This window comes from Suricata suricatta, chromosome 4, assembly GCF_006229205.1.
Source record: "Suricata suricatta isolate VVHF042 chromosome 4, meerkat_22Aug2017_6uvM2_HiC, whole genome shotgun sequence".
Classification (NCBI taxonomy): Eukaryota; Metazoa; Chordata; class Mammalia; order Carnivora; family Herpestidae; genus Suricata; species Suricata suricatta.
The window spans coordinates 50,482,723-50,497,235 of NC_043703.1; the positions used below are offsets into that span (position 1 = coordinate 50,482,723).

The window sequence follows — 14,513 nt, forward strand, 5'->3', positions numbered from 1 at the left end:
TATTGTGGGTGAGCAACATTTGCCTTCAGTCCAGTCATCTGCAATGATTTTCTTTGCCCTTTGTGGGTAAGATTTCATCCCTGCTTTGTTAGTGGGCCAGTCTCGGGGCTGCCTTGGTCTTGTGTTGAGTCAGATAAGACATTTGCCAGAGCTGCAGTAGATATGAGCTGCAGGGTACTTTCCCTGTGTTGTCCCCTGAGAAGCTTTTGTAGGTGGGTGTGGCCTGCAGTTTGACCAGATGTCTGCTCCCAGCCCACTGGTGGGGTATTAGTTAGACTGATATGTGTGGTTATCATTCCCTTTCCTTAGGGCAGGTCACTTTGGAGTGGTGCTGGCCTATTTGCACAGTGCCAGGCTTGTGACAGTGCTTTGGACCGACTCCTGGAAGGGCATATTGGAGGGAAGAGATCTGCAGAAGAATGCAGGGTCTAGGCAGTTCGCAAGGTTGGTGCTGGTCCTTTGAGGGAGGGGCCTTGCAGCCACCTGGGAAAACTCTTGCCAAGGATGGGATGGAGGGCATGTGTCTGCAGAACATGGGTTGTAGTGGGGCTCACTGTTACCAAGCTAGGTGGAGAGGGTTGGCACTATGTTGGTTCCCACACGTGTCTGTGCAACTAAGTTAGGGGTTCAGGGAAGGAGATGGCACTTGCCTACTGGCCAGATGTCTTTGGAGAAGTCACCCAAAGATCCTGTTCCTCTAGCACCATGCTCTGAGGTTGAGAACGAGATCTCCCTCATACATCCCATGCAGTTCTCGAACTGCTGCTTCTCTGTTGTATGTCAGCAGTGCTGTTTGTTTGCTTTCTCTTTAAAGGTGGGGACTTAGATATCTATCACCCTCTGGCTCTCCCAGAGCTGAGTCCAGTGATATTTAAAGTCTAGATGTTAAGCACCACTCCTTGTAAGCACTTCTGATGTTAGGCATCTCTGGTTTTCAAAAATCCCCCAAAGGTATGCCAATTTGTCTTTCTAGTGCTTTCTACCCCAAGCCTGGGGTACCTGATGGGGGTTGCTCCTCTCCCCTTTTTGCCCTGTGGTATCCCTCCCACAGGGACTGTGGCTCCTGGTCACACCTCTACCCTTCCTACTTTAGTTATAGTGTGGTCTCTTGTCTACATTTAACTGTAGAGAGTCTGTTCTGCCAGGCTTCGGGGCATTTTCTGGGTTATTTACATGGATGTGGGTGTTATCTAGGTGTGTTCATGAGACGAGGTGAGCCCAGGATCTTCCACTCCACCATCCTCCTTGGAAGTCTCCACAGAGTTCTTCCTTTTACGGTTTACAATTCACTCAATTTTATTATAGTTATGATATAAAAACTAGATATCTAAACTATGTAGATGTTGTGCAATAATCACCATGAATTTCAAATTTTTTCATTGCCCTCCCCAAACTCCATACCTATTAGCAGTGAGTATCTGTTTCCTCCTGACACTCCACATGTGTGGCCCCGCAGTCCTACTTAACTACCAATTGACTTCCTGCTGTCTCCATGGGTTTTTCTCTTCTGGATATTTCATTTATATGGAATCATACAATATGTGTCCTCTGTGTCTGGCTTCTTTTGCTTAACATAATGTTTCCAAGGTTCATCCATGCCATAACATGTGTCAGAACTCTATTCTTACTTATGGCCAAATAATATTCCATTGCATTGATATTGGCATTTTCCCATCCATTTATTACTTGATGGGAATTTAGTTTTCTTCAACTCTGCTTTCTCCAGATGTATGTTTTCAATTCTCTTGGGTATATACCTAAAAGTGATATTTCGTCAGGTCATATGGTAGTTCTACTAAACTTTTTGAGGAACTGCAAATTGTTTTCCAAGGCAACTGGACCATTTAGATTCCCACCAGCAGGTTATGGGGATTTCATCTTTTCCATATTCTTCCCAGCACTTGTTATTTTCCAGTTTTTTTTTTTTGATGTTGTTGTTTACTTCATTTCATTCTTTTTTAAGGTTTTATTTTTAAGTAGTCTCCACACCCAGTGCAGGGCTTAAACTCACCACTCTGCAATTAAGAGTCACATAAGCCACTGACTGAGCCAGCCAGCCACCCTTCATTTTGTTTTTGATTCTAGCAATTCATGTGGGTATGAAGGGGTATCTCATTACAGTTTTGATTTGTATTTCCTTTAATGACTATTGATGTTGAATATTTTTTTTTGTGCTATTGGCCACTTGGAGAAATGTCCATACAAACCCTTTATTCATATTTTTATTATTGAATTGTTTGAGTTCTTTACATATTCTAGACACAGATCTCTAATCAGATATATAGTTTGACAATATTTTCTCTGTTTACATTGTCTTTTCATTTTATTGATGGTATCATATAAAGAACAAACGTTCAATTTTGATTAAGTCCAATTTACCTGTTTTTTTTTCTTTTGATGTGTCATTGGTGTTTTTTTTTTCCCAATAGCCCTGCATGTTAAGCTTTTTTTCACAGAGTGTACTCTGAAATAGTCAAATAAAGATGAGTCCTGGTAATGGAGCTTTTAAGTGAGCCATCAGAGAGGCAAATCTCTGGGGATAGGGCTTTTAGGGGTCTTCAAATCCATTATGTCTCCCCCAGTGGCTGCTAAATTACTATTTTTACAGGTACTCTAATTGTGAAGCTGTTGAATTTTAAGGCTCCCATAAAGCTGAGGAGAGAGGGATGGGATTAGGGAGTGTTAAAATGCTACAAGGCTTATTGTTCGTCTGTTTTTTATTAAGATTCATCTTTTTTTCTGAATAAACACTTCTCAGAATGTAGTGGGCCTTTAGTTAATTTCCATTGTTCCAATAAATTTATTTTAAGAGTTTTTGTTAGTGTTTTCATTACTTTTATGGAGGAGAAGATTTTGCAGGGATTGTTACCACATTATTCGGAATGTCTACATCTAGAAGTGAATTACTGATACACAGAAAGCTTGGCTAGATCTCAAGAGAATTATGCTGAGTGAAAAAAAAAATCTCAAAAGGTTACATACCATATGATGCCATTTATATAACATTCTGTTAATTAAAAAAATTACAGGTATGGATTACAGTCTAGGGTTGGCAAGTGTTATGGAAATGAGGAGGGAAAAGATGTGGTTCTAAAAGCAAAGCAGTTATGAAAGTCCTAGATGGCGCCTTCTTCTCACAGAATGCTATTTCATCTATACTGAAAATCTGTTGTTTAGCGTAGCCACCATCATTAATTATTTTAGTTAGATCTGGTAGCTTGCTGCAGCCGCTCTATCAGTACTTACTGCTTCGCCTTGCACTTTCGTGTTATGGAGAAAGCTTCTGGGTTTTTTTTTTGTTTGTTTTATGTTTATTTTTATTTATTTTGAGAAAGAGAGAATCCAAAGCAAGCCGTGTTCTGTGAGTGTGGAACCCAACACAGGGCTTGATCTCATGAGATTATGACCTGAGCTGGAATCAAGAGTCAAAGGTTTAACCAACTGAGCCACTCAGGTGTCCCGAGACAGCTTCTTTCCTTCAACCTCATAAATAAATTTCTGCTTCCTTCACATTTTTCTTCTGAAGCTTCCTCACCTCTCTCAGCCTTTCTAGAATTGAAGAGAGTTAGGGCTTTGCTCTAGATTAAGCCCTGGCTTAAGGGAATGTTGTGCCTTCTATCCCGATCACTAAAACAGCAATAGGCTATTTAACTTTCTAATCATTCATGTGCTCACTGCAGTCGCACTTTTAATTTCCTTTAGGAACATTTCCTTTGCATTCTAAACTTAGCTGTTTGGTGCGAGAGACCTAGCTTTTGGCCTATTTTGACTCTTGACATGCCTTCCTCACTGAGCATAATCATTTCTAGCTTTTGATTTAAAGTGAGAGAAGTGGAGCACATGTACCCCAATGTTCATGGCAGCACTGTCAACAATAGCCAAAACATGGAAAAAGCCTAAATGTCCATCACCTGATGAGTGGATCAAGAAGATGTGGTATATATACACAATGGAGTACTACATGGCAATGAGAAAGAATGAAATCTGGCCATTTGTAGGAAAGTGGATGGACCTGGAGGGTGTCATGCTAAGTGAAATAAGTCAGGCAGAGAAGGACAGATACCATATGTTTGCACTCAGAGGTCTAACAGGAAAACAGGAGAAACCTAACGGAGGACCAGGGGGAGGGGAAGAGGGAAAGAGAGTTGGGGAGAGAGAGGGACACAAAACTTGAGAGACTATTGAATGCTGAAAATGAACTGAGGGTTGAAGGGGAAGGAGGAGGGGGGAAAAGAGGTGGTGGTGATGGAGGAGGGCACTTGTGGGGAAGAGCACTGGGTGTTGTATGGAAACCAATTTGACAATAAACTATTTTAAAAAAATGGAAAAAAAATAAAGCGAGAGAAGTGTAACTCTCCCTCTCCTTTGACCACTTAGAGGCCACTGCAGGGCTACTCAGTGGCCTAATTTCAATATTGTTGTATCTCAGGAAATAGAGAGAACCAAGGAGAAGAAGGAGAGACAGGGACACAGCAAGCCAGTGGAGCGGTCAGAACACACAAAACATTTATTGATGAAGTTTTGTCATCTTATATGGGTGAGATTTGTGGTACCCCAAAACAGTTACTATAGTAACACCAAAGATTATAGACCACCATAACAAGTATAATAATGAAAATTCAGAAATATTGCAAGAATTGCCAAAATGTGACACAGAAACACAAAGTGAGTAAATGCTACTGGAAAAATGATACCAAGAGATAGGCTCAATGTAGGAATGCCACAAAGTTTCAATTTGTAAAAATAAAAAACAAAAACCCACAATATTTGTGAAGTGCAATAAAACAAAGCACAATAAACAAGGTGTACCTATATTACAAAACTATAATAATTATAACAGTACGCCATGGCATAAATAGACACATAGATCAGTGGGACATAATAGAGAGTCCAGAAAAAAAACTTCTGCATATGAAGTCAATCAATATTTGGCAAGGGAGCCAAGAATACCCAATAAGGGAAGAATAGTCTCTAACAAATGGTGCTCGGAAAACTGGATATAACTATATAGAGAAAAATGAATAGGACCCTTAGCTTAGAGATCTTATTTTAAATACTTGGTTGTGCCTTACCTTTCTCCAAACCTTCTGAATCTCCTGACAAGCAATTCAGTTGACTGATTCCAGCTCTCAATCCTTTATCTTCTCTTGAACATTCACAAACACAGCTGGTAGACATGGAAAAAAGGAAGGACCTGTGTTCCTAGAAAATCAGAAACTATGTTAATCCTTGACATTTCAGAGACCTTAAACATTGTTTCATATAGTTATGTTAATATTGATTCCAGTTGTAATTCAAAATTTCATGATGAGAAATGTGTATAGACTTTTGATAAATTTAGATTATAGTTTGAAATAAAATGACATAATCATATCTTTAAATCTGAACCTCATACTGTACAAACAAATTCAAATTTAGAGGCTGTTTTACTGCTCCTCAAACATATATTAAGATGGTTTTCAGTAAGCACATAGAACCAAGGTAATATTTGAGAAAGTATACTTTCTTATTACCTTTGACATATTTAATATCATAACTGTGAATTTAAATATATGAAAACTTCAAAATTTATTAAATTAACTCAATGCTCTGATTTCAAATTACTGAACTGAATCTGAACTGAAATGGTCAAGATATAATACTAAAAATAAGTAGTATAAATATCAAATATAATATTAAAAATAAATGCATAATGTATACTAAAAATCATACTATGTCTTTTGATATACAAAACTTATAATCTGATCACTGGAGGGTTTTTTGGGTTTTAGCTTGAACTAATACCAATTTTTCATTTTCTTCCTCAATTATGCTGAGATGATTTTGTATTAAGTCTGGAGATCTCTTTATTCAGAGTTCTTATTATGGGGTGCATAAATTCCAGATTTAGTGCTCTATGGTGCATAAAAACTAGGCTGGAGGACAGAAATCTCAGCAGACCAACTGAGATTTTACTTTCCCAGTCCTATGCTTGAGGTGGTGTACATATCAAAAAATGGTGTAGACTTCATCATATATGATACTTGGGAAGGAAGAAGATGCACTAGAAAGTGCCCTGATTAACGAGACATGAAACACAGTTCTAATTTCAGTGTTATTAGTAACTAGCAGTGTGACCCTTGTATATTATATAAAGTTCTTTAGGTTTAAATAAGAAAAGTATTCTATGATTCTAATTGAAAAATCAAGAATCACCTATTGATTAAAACAATATAGAGGGGTGTCTTGGGTAGCTCAGTGAGTTGAGCATTCCACTCTTGAGTTCGGCTCAGGTCATGATCCCAGGATCGTGGGATGGAGCCCCATATGGGGCTCTGCACTGGGCGTGGAGCCTGCTTCAGATTCTCTCTCTCCTCCTCTGCCCCTCTCCTCCATTCTCTCTCTCTGTAAAACAATATAAAGAACAATATAAAGAAATTTAAGGTACCTAAAGATTATTTTTAAAATAGAAATTTTTATAATATGTATTATATTATATTTATATATTATATATATATTATCTAGGATATGCACAGTCCTATTTTACAGTAACGCCTTAAATGTTTTTTCTCAGCTCTGTTCAAGGCACTTCGATTGGTGTTATTAGGGATATAAAGGTGAAGTAGACCTTATCTTCCCAGCTCTTATGAAACTCACCAGTCAATAGATGCACCCTCTCTTCTAAGCTGTTTCCTTTCTTTCAGAGGAAAAAACTGCATCCTAATTCAAAGAAAAAACTAAGAAATACATCTCTATCTCTATGAGCTCCATTTCTTTCTAAGTTTTTTATTAAGATTGTTTTTAAAGTTTTGCTTATTTTAAGTAATCTTTACATCCAGCATGGGGCTTGAACTCATGACCCTGAGATCAAGAGTCACGTGCTCTTCCGATGAGCCAGCCAGGTCCCCCTCTATAAGCCTCCCTTTCTTCCTCCAGATTTGGAAGAAGAAGGGTTGTGGCTCTTGTTCTGGTATGACCCTGACCCTTGGGCTTTGGTCCATTTCTTCCCTTTCCCTGAGCTTCTGGGCTCATGCTCCTCATTATTCTTTCAGTGGATTTTTGCCCATGCATAGTAAAGTGTTTAAGACTCAAAGCACCCAAAACCACGACCTGAGGTATTCTCTCCTTCACTAGGTACCATCCATTCCCCTCTAAAGAACAGCCCAAGCTTGCTGTTTCCACTCCGTCACATCTTACCATGTGAGGGAAGATGGGTTACTGTTGACACTGTGCTCTTGGCCTGGAGAAGGTCCCACATTACGGATTCTGCTGATTGCTTCTTTATAGTGGTTTTAATTCATCCTTCTGGCTGGTCTTTCCTGTCAACTGCAAGTTTGTTCTCAAGGCTTAATTAGATTCAGGCTGAACATTTTTGGCAGCACAACTTTTATAAAAACACGAATTTTTTGTTGTTGTCCTGTTATAAGAAGGGCTGTGAGGCTTGGACTTGCCTGTGCCCGTTAGGGGCTGGGTAAACCTCTATTTGGCTTGTGGCTAATTAAAGCTTCATCTCACTCATTCTAATTAATTCTCTCTAAATTTCTGCCCCCAAGCAAATCTTCAAATTTGAAACTTCTTTGCAAAATACCACCAGTGGCCAAATCAAGTTTCTGTGATGTGGCATGGTTGGCTGTACCCTGAAGAGGTACAGGGAAGATGTGTTACAGAACTGATTACTGTGATGAGAGACAGTGGTCCGATCCAGCAGGATGCTGCAGCATATATTTACCAATTCCCATCATTCCTTGCTTAAGGACTACCCTGGGGGCATGCACTTCCCCTCAAACTCCTGTGCTGTTGCAAGAGCACCGCAGAAGAGAATGATCTTTCAAGAGAAAGCTTTGAGTCAGAAAAGCAAAGTGGCCTGTTACCACGGTCTGGGAGCGCCCCCATAGCTGCAGCTGAAATCAGAAGTTGGTGGGACATGGGACGCCACCGTGCATCTACCAGCGTCTCCAAATCTGATCTGACGACTAGATCCTCAGATACACTGACAGCATTGTCCCCTTAGTCAACCATGACAGAGACAACTAATTGCCCTTCTTCATCCTCCTCTTTTCCTGTCGGTAATATGGAGAACTTTTGACATGTGGGATGAGTAAGAAGACTAAGCAGGGGCGCCTGGGTGGCTCAGTCGGTTAAACCTCCGACTTCGGCTCAGGTCAGATCTCACATTTGTGGGTTCGAGCCCCGCGTCGGGCTCTGTGCTGACAGCCAGCTCAGAGCCTGGAGCCTGCTTCCGGTTCTGTGTCTCCTTCTCTCTCTGCCCCTCCCCCTCTCATGCTTTGTCTCTCTCTGTATCAAAAATAAATAAAACATTAAAAAAAAAAAAAAGACTAAGCAGTAGGTGCCCAGAGAAGAGGGGATTGGAAACGAATGTAGGCAATCAGGGAGAGAACTTTGTCCTCTGAAGTCTTAATTTCTGCCATTTCTAGGAATACTTGGGCTGGGACAGACCTGAATGAAAAGGATGTGATGAGTGTGAGTGTGTGTGTATGTGCGTGTGTAAAGCATCTAGGGCACATTTGTTTGTAAAAAATCATTATCTAGGATTACATGGAATTTATCTTTTGGGTGTGAATTCATTGTGGAAGGAGGGAGCTTTGAAATGACCGCCATATAGGTAAAGCCTGCATGCTACTGTGAATTGCCTGCATTTGAATACAGGAAACCTGGACTTGTCTATATTAAAATATATTAGCTTATTAGTCTATGTAGTAACAGACACTGAGTTTTAGCTGGGCAAAGAGTTACTCCTTTAATGAGTATTTCCCAGTCAACCTTGCAGGTGGATATGGTGATATGACTAAGTTCTCCCAGTGAAAAATGGCACAATTATGTAAAAGTCCATTAAAAAAGAAATTTTTTGCATTTCCTCTTTCCCCTTTCCTGTAGGCTGCACTATAGATAAAATTCTGGTGAGTGTGCTTTGCCTACAAGGATGAGGGCGACTCTCTAGGAATTGTAAGGAAAAGGATAAAGGAACCTGGGTTCATTTCACTGAACAGAACCACCCAGCAGACCCATGACTACTCACTTCTGGACTCAATGGAGACAAACAATTTCCATCTTTGATCTTAGGGCCTCTGGCACAGAAGTTTGGCTTAAACACTATCACATATACAAGCAAGAATCTTGGGAGATAGCTTATGGTCCTTCCTTTCACATATACCCTATAGCTTCCTCATCCCTAAACATACAATTATAGGTCCAGCTCAATCTCTTTACCCTTTCATGTCTATGTCTTCCTCCTCAAGCCCAGCACTGTCGCCCCTACTAAGGACCACGTCATCTCACTGGACTACAGCAGCAGTCCCTTACCCGTTCTTGCTCCCACAGTCTTGCACTATCAATACATTCAGGAGAAGAGTCTCAAGAAGACAGATTGAGTTGTGTCAAGTCCCTACTTAGAAATTCTCAATAAATTCACACTCTGTGCAAAAACAGTCAACTCCTTGACATGGCATACAAAGCTTCCAAGATCTGATGCTAACCAACATTGTCAGGTTGTTTTCATTCCAAACTTCCCCTCATATCCTAGGATCCAGTCAAAACAAAATACATGCTGTAACTTGAACATTCCCATTGTTGGCACTCTTATGTTCTCTGTAGGACTAAAACCCCTTATTGAAGGTATTTCCTTATCTGTCTTCCTCAACATTCCTATCCCCCAACTTCACCTGTTACAAATGACCAAACTTGGCCATCCAGACAGGAATATCTGCCAGGAATGATCTGCCAGAGATATCAGAAAATATTGCCTTTCTCTGCTGGGGTTTTTAAGTTGGTCAGATGTGGGCCTTGGGCGTCCTGGTAATAATTTTTGCTGCCATGTCATAAAATCTAGCCTGACAGAAGATAGAGATTATGATTTATACAATATCTTTCTTCAGCATTCCACAAGAAAGAATCTGTAAATTTTAACATGATACATGTTGACCCAGAATAAAAGACTACCTCTACTAGGCACTCTTTTTTTTTTATGTTTGTTTATTTTTGAGAGAGAGAGAGAGTGAAAGAGAGAGACAGAGCATGAGCAGGGGAGGGACAGAGAGGAGACAGAGAATCCAAAGCCGGCTCCAAGCTCTGAGCTGTCAGCAGAGCCTGACACAGGGCTCGAACTCACAAGCTATGAGATCAAGCCCTGAGCTGAAGTCAGACACTTAACCCATTAAGCCACCCACGTGACCCTCTCCTAGGCACTCCTGCAGTTAAGTGTGGCTATGTGGTTAAGACCTGGCCAGTGTCATGTGCCTGGAAGTGATGTAAATAACTTCCCTTATAGGGAAGACTCGTATGTCCCCTTCCCCTCTTCCTTATACTTGGAATGTGGACATGAGTGTGAACCAGCTTGGACCATGTGGACCAGGACCACACCGTAGGGATAGCAGAATGAGAAAACAGCCTGCTCTCACATGAGTTTCTAGACGAGAGGCAACATAACAGACTGGAGTTTTACAAGAGAATCCTCTATGTTATTAAAACAGCTCTAGGGTCACCACATACTACAACCACACCTAGATGATAACTAATGTGTAAACTGAGAGGAAGACATTACCCCATGGTATCTTCTCTATACAAAGAAAGTCATAGGGACATTGAGACTCTGATCAGACCCTGCCTTGAAGTGAGACCCGTTGCTATTTGCTAGTTAGCCCAGAATTAAGGAATAGTTTTCTTTCCCCTCCCTCAACATTCCTAAGATATGGTTTTTCAATATGCTAAAATTGCTTTGGAGGTGAATCTATTAAAAGGTTAATTCCACTGCAGAGGTAACTATCCACAGAGTAGAAATAGTTACTGAGAAAATATATCTCAAAATGGAGGAAATGATATACCACAATATCTGTTCCTTACCTGCCCCATGTCTAAGACCATGTTTAGTCCATTAAGGTTAAAGAAACAAGGAACTGGAGCTGATGGAATAGATTTGGGTGACAGGATGGCCCAAAGTGAAGGAAAGGGCACACAACCCATTGCCTCTGTGGTACTCTAAGACTTGGCAGTTTCTGTGAACACCATTTTCCTCCTTCAACAAACAATAATAAACAAACAAAATCCAAACCAAACCAAACCCAAACTGGTTTGTATATATCTAATCATTTGATGGTTCTAAAAGTAGCTTATCAAAAACAAAAATGAACTACTGGGACCTGATCAAGATAAAAAGTTTCTGCACTGCAAAAGAAACAATCAAGAAAACTAATAAGCAACTGACAGAACGGGAAAAGATATTTGCAAATGGCATATCGGATAAAGAGCTAGTATCCAAAATCTACAAGGAACTTACTAAACTCCACACCCGAAAAACAAATAATCCAGTGAAGAAATGGGCAGAAGACATGAATAGACACTTCTCCCAAGAGGACATCCAGATGGCCAACAGACACATGAAACAATGCTCAGCATCACTCATCATCAGGAAAATACAAATCAAAACCACACTAAGATACCACCTCATGCTGGTCAGAGTGGCTAAAATGAACAAATCAAGAGGCTATAGAAGCTGGCAAGGGTGTGGAGAGACGGGCACCCTCCTACACTGTTGGTGGGAATGTAAACTGGTGCAGCCGCTCTGGAAAACAGTGTGGAGGTTCCTCATAAAACTATCAGTATAAGTCCTCTATGACCCAGCAATAGCACTGCTAGGAATTTACCCAAGGGATACAGAAGTGCTGATGCATAGGGGCACATGTACTCCGATGTTCACTGTGACACTTTCAACAATAGCCAAATCATGGAAAGAGCTTAAATGTTCATCAACTGATGAATGGATACAATGGAATGCTACATGGCAGTGAGACAGAATGAAATCTGGCCATTTATAGCAACATGGATAGAACTCAAGGGTGTCATGCTAAGTGAAATAAGTCAGGCAGAGGACAGATACCATATGTTTTCACTCATAAGTGGAATAGGAGAAACTTAACAAAGGACCATGGGGGAGGGGAAGGGGAAAAATAGATATGGGGAGGGAGGGAGGCAAACCATAAGACTCTTAAATACTGAGAACAAACTGAGGGTTGATAGGGGTGGGGGAGAGGGAAAAATGGGTGATGGGCATGGAGAAGGGTACTTGCTGGGATGAGCACTGGGTGTTATATGGAATCTAACTTGACAATAAACTATATTTAAAAGATATGAAAAAAAAGTTTATCAATTCTCTTAGGATTGCTATATTTTCTAGAAATAATTTTTCCTCATACTTTCTATATTTGCTATAATAAACACTTCTTAAATTAGTTGTAATGATGAAATGGTGTTGTTGAAGATGTGGGTGAGAGCTAATGAGAGGACAGGGAAACTGAAACAGCCAAGATGTACACATAAAATGATCCCAAAAGTTCAAATGTAGGCAGACTAGAGATGTCTACATTTTGGTGGCCACAACTTGGGATTTCAAAGACAAACTTTCTTTTAAAGTTTAGTGGACAGGAGCACCTGCGTGGCTCAGTTGGTCAAGCATCTGACTCTTGATTTTGGCTCAGGTCATGATCTCACAGTTCATGGAGTTCGAGCCCTGCATCAGGCTCTGTGCTGACTGCTTGGAGCCTGCTTGGGATTCTCTCCCCTCCTCCCAAATAAATAAACTAAAGAAAAGGTAAAAAAAAAAAATAATAAAGTTTAATGGACTAATATGGAGCTGCAAACTTTTTATAGATTTCCAACTTATGAACAAGAAAACAAATTCCATCAAATAATTTTACTTTGCAATTCACTCATTGTGTTTTATATATTTTCCTCATTTCAGTACAAACTGATTAAAATGACATCAGGCAGGGTGCCTGGCTGGCTAAGTCGGTTAAATATCCGACTTCAGCTCAGGTCATGTTCTCAGTTTGTGAGTTGGAGTCTATTGGGCTCTGTGCTGACAGCATGGAGTCTGGAGCCTGCTCTGGGTTCTGTGTCTCCCTCTCTCTCTGTCTCTCCCCTTCATACTTTCTCTCAAAAAGAAATAAACAATAAAAAAATTAATAAAAAATAAAATGACATCAGGCAAAGCACTGATTTCTAGTTTAATAAGCAGTCAGTAGCAAACTGATTATATTTTAAATAGATTCCTATGGGTAGGTGCCATCTTCCAAACACTTGTTAACCTGGTCATTAGGATAAATAACTCCTACTACTTAGGTATATGTCTAATAAAAAGTTGTTGGGGCGCCTGGGTGGCTCAGTCAGTTAAGCCTCCGATTTCGGCTCAGGTCAGATCTCACGTTCCTGGGTTCGAGCCCCGCGTCAGGCTCTGTGCTGACAGCTAGCTCAGAGCCTGGAGCCTGTTTCAGATGCTGTGTCTCCCTCTCTCTCTGACCCTCACCCTCTCATGCTCTGTCTCTTCTGTATCAAAAATAAATAAAGCATTAAAAATTTTTTTTAAAAAGTTGTGATGTTGGCAGTTTGAAATATCTGGAACCTACAGTTTGCTTTGAATTTCCATTAAACACAGTTGTCTAAGACAGTAATCATATGCATAACATACATGCATAACCTTTCCAAGTTTCAAAGTTTCAAAATACATTAGCTCATTTGATTCATTTCTTTAAGTCACCTAGTAACTTAACTATTCTTTTTGTTAATGTTTATTTATTTTTGAGACAGAGCATGAGAGAGGAAGGGTAAGAGAGAAAGAGACAGAGAATCCCAAGCAGGCTCCACTGTCAGCATAGAGCCCAATAGTGTTCTAACTCACGAACCATGAGTCCATGATTTTGAGCTGAAATCAAGAGTCAGATGCTCAACTGAGCCACCCAGGTGCCCCATAGTTACTTAACTATTCTTGTGTTAATCGTCATGAAGAAATTTGAACTACAGAAATGTCAAATTTGTCTCAGTTGTGAGGTACCTGTTAATATTCACATCCCTTAGGTGGTAACTATATATTATTTCTTTAGCTCTATTTTAGGAACGACTTAATGGTCTTCTCCCCTTATGAACATTTGAGCAATATGCCTTGTGAAAAAAATGTGGATTCCTTTTGTAGAAGTGTTCTTGGGACTGTCACAAGTGTTCTTATCCTGGGTGTGTGAAAGAACTTCAGAAGTGTCATAATAACCTTGAAATTATGAAAGCATGAACATGTACATTTTTCTGGGCAATGAGTCAAAAGCTTTCATCAGATTTATCAGATCCAGGTACAAAACAGAAAAAACTTTACAACTAGATAAGAAATAAAGGAACTATAAATTTAATCCTAAACCCAAGTTAAGCGAATTATTTGGTAAATTAGCCTTTCATCCTTGTGAAAATGCCAAAGATACTTATCACTTGATAGTATGTGAAATAACTTGGATTCTCTGAGCTTTTCAGACATAAAGATACAAAAAAAAATACTTAAGATCCTTCTAAATCTTACAAAGAATAGCTCCTGCAAACAATATTTTATTGAGCCATTTGCCAAAAAACGTGTCAATTCATTGTAAAACGGAAACAAAGTTGCTTTCCCAAGAAGGGACGTCAGCACGGCTAGCTGTGTCACTCCCACCACAAGCAAGGGTCTTCTACGTTGATTAGAGACACTGAATTAAGAGTTCAGAAGG

At 39.9% G+C, this 14,513-nt stretch overlaps 1 long non-coding RNA gene across 1 annotated transcript; it reads right to left on the bottom strand.

Annotated features, from left to right (window-relative positions):
• Window positions 1-4,484: 4,484 nt before the first annotated feature.
• LOC115289447 lies at window positions 4,485-6,273 on the bottom strand. The gene is made up of 2 exons (XR_003907629.1): window positions 6,196-6,273; window positions 4,485-5,202 (listed from the first exon to the last, which is right to left on the bottom strand). It is a non-coding gene; the product is annotated as an uncharacterized LOC115289447 (long non-coding RNA).
• Between the last annotated feature and the right edge of the window lie 8,240 nt (window positions 6,274-14,513).